The sequence below is a fragment of the Cuculus canorus genome, chromosome 2 (assembly GCF_017976375.1).
Source record: "Cuculus canorus isolate bCucCan1 chromosome 2, bCucCan1.pri, whole genome shotgun sequence".
Classification (NCBI taxonomy): domain Eukaryota; kingdom Metazoa; phylum Chordata; class Aves; order Cuculiformes; family Cuculidae; genus Cuculus; species Cuculus canorus.
Window position 1 is genome coordinate 22,415,062 of NC_071402.1, and position 6,266 is coordinate 22,421,327.

Here is a 6,266-nt window from a genome sequence, read left to right on the forward strand (position 1 = left end):
CTCTTATTGTAACTCTTTAAAGTAAATGTGTAGTATTGCCAAACAATGTCATCTATTCAAAGCAGGCTCTCCACCATCTACTTTTGCTTAGTTTAGCTTCCCCTGTAGTTTTCCTGTTTGTTCTGTCTGATGCAGGGCTCTCTAAAACTGTCCAGACAGCCGCAGTTTCTCAGGTCCCACCGGCACCGTTGTCTAGCCCCAACATCTCAGGGAAATAAAGTATTCCAATGTAATGGTTATGGGCTCAAAAAAAAAAAAAAAAAAACAACCTAAAGAAAAACACATTCAATTCAATGAAGTTGCAAGAATTTAAGTATTACACTTGTGTTTTCCCTGATCCTACAAAAAGTGAACTTCTTGGTGACACACAAAACCCAGACCTTTGCGAGATGAAGTATTCTTGATTTATTCGACCCATAATTCTTGCAGTTAATGCCATATAACAGGAAGTGTAGGAGTTCATTTGTGTATAACAAAGCAACACTAAAAGATCCCAGACAGGAATTCCATCCCCACAAAGCAAAGGGTGATGCCATTTGCTTATGACTCATCTCACATATTGTGCCCTTAAAGATATTTCAGTCAGCATAAGATAGATCATACAGTGCCTACCTGGAGACAAATGCTAAGCTGCTGGCAAATGTTCAAGTCTCTCACTCTAAGAAACTAGTCCCAGGCAGGTGGAAGACAAACACTGCATTTGTTCCACATAAGTGATGGAACAGAATTCAAACAGCCCCTCTACAGGAGGAATTCTGTCACCCTTCACCACAAATTCATGTGCAAAGGTTATCTGGGAAGGAGTTACCATCTAAACATTTCTGTGCTCAGTGTTTTTCTGTATCTAATAGTTCAGCAGAACATAGCTGCATTTATCTTCTAGACAGCTTTCAAAATCATTAATATCTCTATGAAAATTAAACTAATAGAGGTTTAAAACCTGAATGTTTCAAAACTATTTGATTGAAAAAGAGAAGCAAACCAAAGATCTCACATCTGCTGGTCGCTGTGGATTGCCATGTTTAACAGCTATATTCCTTAAAACAAAAACAACCCCAGAAGCAAGTGCTTCAATATTACAGGAGAAATCACCACCCTCTGACCAAGAAAATTAAAAGCTGTTTCATGAATATCTTATCAATGATTATGAATAGCTGGTGGGAGAGTGTAAAAAGAGGGATCCTTCTTTAGTGGTGCCCCGTATAAGGACAAGAGGCAACGGGCACAAACTGGAACACAACATATCTTGACTGAACATAAGAAAGCAGTTTTACTGCATGGCGTTTGAACGCTGGAGCAGATCACCCAGAGAGGTTGTGGAGTCTCCAGTCTTGAAGATTTTTAACACTTTATTAGACACAGTCCTGAGCAGTCTGATCTGGCAGACTCTGAGCTGGAGGGGTCAACTAGGTGATCCTCAGTGGTGCCTGCCAACCTCAACTACTGTCATTCTGTGATGCGGTCTCATCAGTGCTGAGCTGAGGGAACTAATCACCTTCCCTGACACACTGGCAACGCTCTTCCAAAGGCATGCTGTTGGCCTTCTCTGCTTCAAGACCACATTGATGTCTCATGCTCAACCTCTTTTCAAAATGGAGTCCCAGGTCATTTTAGTGCAAAATCACTTTCCAGCCATTAGTCTGTGCTGGTACAGGGAGCTATTCTTTCCCAGATGCAGGACTTCACGTTTTCTCTCTTCTGATCTTCACAACGTCCCTGCCTGCCCATTTCTCCAGTGTATTGAGGGCCCTCTAAATGGGGACTGTCTAGTCCGTGAGCCACTCCTCCCACTTCTCTACCACCAGCAAACTTGCTGAGGGTGCACTCTGTCCTATCATACAGGTCAGTAATAAAAATGCCAACCACTATCAGCATCTGTATTGACCCCTGGGGTACACCAATAGTAACTGGCCTCTGGGTGGACTACATGCCACTGATCACAAGCCTTTGAGCCCACCAGTTCACTTAACTTTCAGTCCACCTCAATGTTCGCTTACCTAGACTGTACTTCATCAGTTTCCCAATAAGAATGTTATAGGAGACAGCGGCAAGAGCCTTGCTAAAATCGAGATAAACAACACCCACTGCTCTCCTCTCATCCAGTGAGCTAGTCATCTCCTTGTAGAAGGCTATCAGGTTGGTGAGGTACAAATCCACACTGACTACCCTTTATCCCCTTCCTCTCCTGAATACAGTTTGCTCCATCCTCTTCCAGGGATAAAGGCGAGGCTGACTGAACTGAGTAGTTGCCCAGACCCTCATTCTTGCCCTTCTTCAAGACCAAGTTTGTTTTCTCCCAAGTTTGCTTATGGTTCATTTTCCTTAAGTTCACTGAAATTCTCTCCCACTCTGTTCTCAGCTATAGCAACGGTCCCCTGCTCAATAGAGTTACCAGCTCTTTCCTGCATCTACTTAACTGTCCCTTCTATAAGCTCCTAGCTACCACATTTCCTCTTCTGCCCAGTTCTCCACCCCTCCCTCCCTGTCCTGCAACTGACTGTAGGTATTGCTTTCTCATGCAATTTCAATACTAAGTTTTAGTTGTCAGTTTTCAAATGGTATCCACCAGCATTTCAAGATCTATGTTAAATTTACTAAAATAATAGTACATTGCTAGTTTAGATACTTCTGCTGTGCAGCAGCTGTCTCGGCTTCTCAGATTTTGACTACAGACGTAAATTATGACAATCCAGTTATGCCTGCTTTTCCTATTAGGACATAAATCATCTGTTTTTACTTATTTTAATAAAAATGAAATTCCCATACTCCTCACATTCCAGAGTAGACTACATTCTTCATTTCTTCCATAAATTACTTTCTATCTTAATCACCTGGCATACTTCTCAGAAACTGAATGAAAACTTTCCATTTCTACATAGTTCAAACCCTGTTCCATTTGCCAGAAATCTTTTAAGAACCATAGAAATAAAATAAACCACATGAAGACTTTGATTCTAGCCTTTACCTCTATATCAAACCTAAACCAGATTAATGCCCACCCCTTGTATCCAAAATCTCTCTCTTCACCACTAGGAAAGCCCAATGATATCAAACACCTCTATTGCATAGCTGTTCACTGACAATATTCTACAGTCTTCCCTTCCTTGTAAATAGCAATCCTGAGTCTGTTTGGCCACAAATAACTCCAGTCTAGATGCATCATTGAAAGGAAACGCACTGCAGGTATTTCCCTGCATCCCGAGGAAAGTTCGGTTCTGGTACAGATATCCACTCTGCAGCCTCTAGAGGACCCAAATCAGACCAGGTAGACGTGCTCTGAAAGAAATGTGGCCCACAGAAGACCCATGCTAGACTAGGTTTATCCGGAAGGACTGGAGCAGGGAAAAGTACAAGGAGGCAGGTGAAGCAGAAGTTATTAACTGATTGTATTCCCCTATTCCCCATCCCTCTGTACTGCTGGGCAGAAGAAAGAAGGTTGGGAATAAAGGAGTGAATTTGAACCTCAGAAAAAAGAAAGGGTATAAGGTGTTTGTCTGCTTCTCACTATCCAAATCTATTTTAAATGACAGTAAACTAAATATTTCATAAGCCTCCTTTGCCTGGGACAGTGTTTGGTAAGCAACCTCCTTGTCTTTTTCTCAGTCTATGAACTTACCCACCTCATTTTCACCACTGTCACATTGAATAGAGGTAGTGAGAGCGCAGCTGGGTGGGTATCTTGCAGCCAGCCAAGCTCAACCCACCACGGCCTCTAATGAGAATTTAACATATTCAAACTTTTATCCTCTCATCCTATTACCATATATCTCTGAGAAGTACTCAGGTACATCTGAAGATTCCATCTTCTCTGTATCCATTGCTCAGGCAGTTATAAATATATCAGCAACATCTGTTCTTTGCTTTCTCTCCATCTATTCCCCAACGTGAGGAGACAATTATCACAGGATGTCATGGTATCACATGCTCCAGCACCCTAACAAGCTTGCACAGCCTCCACTGGGCTTCCTCCCTTTGTTATACAGAGCCCAGACATGACCTCACAAATGCCAGACATTGGGGAAGGATGGCTACCCTATTACTAACAACATACCAGGAGACGGCTGACGTTTGCTCCAAGCACAACTTGTTTTCCACAAGCAGTCCCAGGTCCTTTGCTGCAGCGCCGCTTCTTGGCTAGTCAGCCCCCAGCCTATAAATGTGCATTAAGGGTTATTTCTCCACAAATGCTGGACTTCCCTTTGCTGAAGTTCATGAGGTGCCTGTCAGCCTGTCTCTCCAGTATTGCCACGTCCCTCTGCGCAGCAAACCTACGTTCCAGCACCCTGACTGCTTCTCTCACCTTGAAGGGGTGGCATCATTCTATTGTCCAGCTGCCTCCTCCTTCCATTCATTTCAGGAGAATTCAGTACTGTTTAGCAGGCACTAGGTACCTTGAACAGGGCAGAGTAGTTTTTACAGTACTTAGTAGAATTCTAAGCCTTTATTGTGCACTTATTTGTACGAAGGCTTTGAAAACAAAATCAAAAGGAGAACAAATATAAAGACTGGGGACAACAGTTTAGCCTGACGGCTTCGGTAATTGGGAAGCAGGATTAAATGCTTCCAGTGGACAAAAAAAAAATTTCCCTAGCCTAAAGCAGTTTCTCTCAGTTACAGCAGGCTCAGAACCACAATGACTATCTTTGTGTGCAATAATAATGAAAGCCAATGGAAGAGCAGCTGTTATCTTCTGCAAGGAAATGAGAGACAGCATGGGAGCATAAGCACAACTGACAACTTGATCTCACTTTTTCCCCTTTCAGCTATAAAAGTATAGTAAGAAAAGCAAATATAATTTTACATGATCCTTCTTTATGTATGGACTTCAAACCCCATTACATTATGAGCAGCTTCATGCAACTTTTGCACTCAAAAGCTAGCCTTCTCTTTTAATCAATGGTGGCCTACCAAAGATAGCAAATTCCTCAAAAGTGCTTCTGGTTCACTATTAAGAGATTCAGCTGAAAGCACTATACTGCTTAGATTCACAGTACTAGCATTTTCAGTTAGGGACCAAATTAGAAGAAAATCCAGTGGTTGCAGTACTTCACATACTAATTTTGACAAATCGGGTCTCCTCTAGTCTAAGTCCTAATTGAAGTTAGTTTTAAAAGGTACTGCCAAAGGTACTGCAGTTTTTACTGCATATTTAGCAACTGAAATATGTAGAATACTTGTAATAGCTTTGATAATCTACTATTGAAACAAAAAATCCCTCTCTATACACATTAAATGGAAGCTGTCACATTCCCTGTGTGGTAGAATCATAGAATCACTAGGTTGGAAAGGACCCACTGGATCGAGTCCAACCATTCCTAACAATCCCTAAACCATGCCGCCCCTCAGCACCTCATCCACCCATCCCTTAAACACCTCCAGGGAAGGTGACTCAACCACCTCCTGGGCAGCCCGTTCCAGAAGGTAGGAAGGATACTGCTAAAAACCCAAGTAAGGATCTAGAATCATAGAATGGTTTGGGTTGGGTTGGAAGGGACCTCAAAGATCATCCAGTTTCAACCCCCCTGCCAAGGGCAGGAACACCTCCCACCAGAGACTGCCCAAGGCCCCATCCAACCTGGCCTTGAACACTTCCTGGGATGGGGCAGCCATAACTTCCCTGGGCAACCTGTGCCAGTGTCTTACCACTCTCACTGTAAAGGATGTCTTCCTTAAAGCCATTTCCCCCTTGTCCTATCACTACATGCCCTTATAAGAAGTCCCTCTCTAGCTTTCCTGCAGACCCCCTTCAAGTATTGGAAGGCCACTATAAAGTTTCTCCAGAGCCTCCTCTTCTCCAGGCTGAACAATCCCAACTCTCTGTCTGTCACCATGGCAGAGGTGCTCCAGCCCTCTGATCATCTTCGTCGTCCTCCTCTGGACCCATTCCAACAGTACCATATCCTTCTCATTTTATGGATTCTAATAGCACAGTATTCAACGTCATAAAATAATCACAAGCTTCAACTGATTGAAAAGGACTACAAAAAAAACCCAAAAACAGATCAGTCTAGATTGTTAGCATCTCAGGTTACTCTCATTCATCTAATAAATGTCTCATATCTTTCCTTTAGAGTCAGGAAGATATAGACATGAAAAACATTCATACATAGGTTTCGTGGACAAACAACATACTTGAGCATTTCTGCACAAAGCAAAATAAATACTTGCATCTCTTAAAAGTACTTCTGCTGAAGTCAATGGCATTTCTGTACCACTGTGTACACGATGCAGCATTGATTTTAAGACTTAATACATTGCTTCAGTTC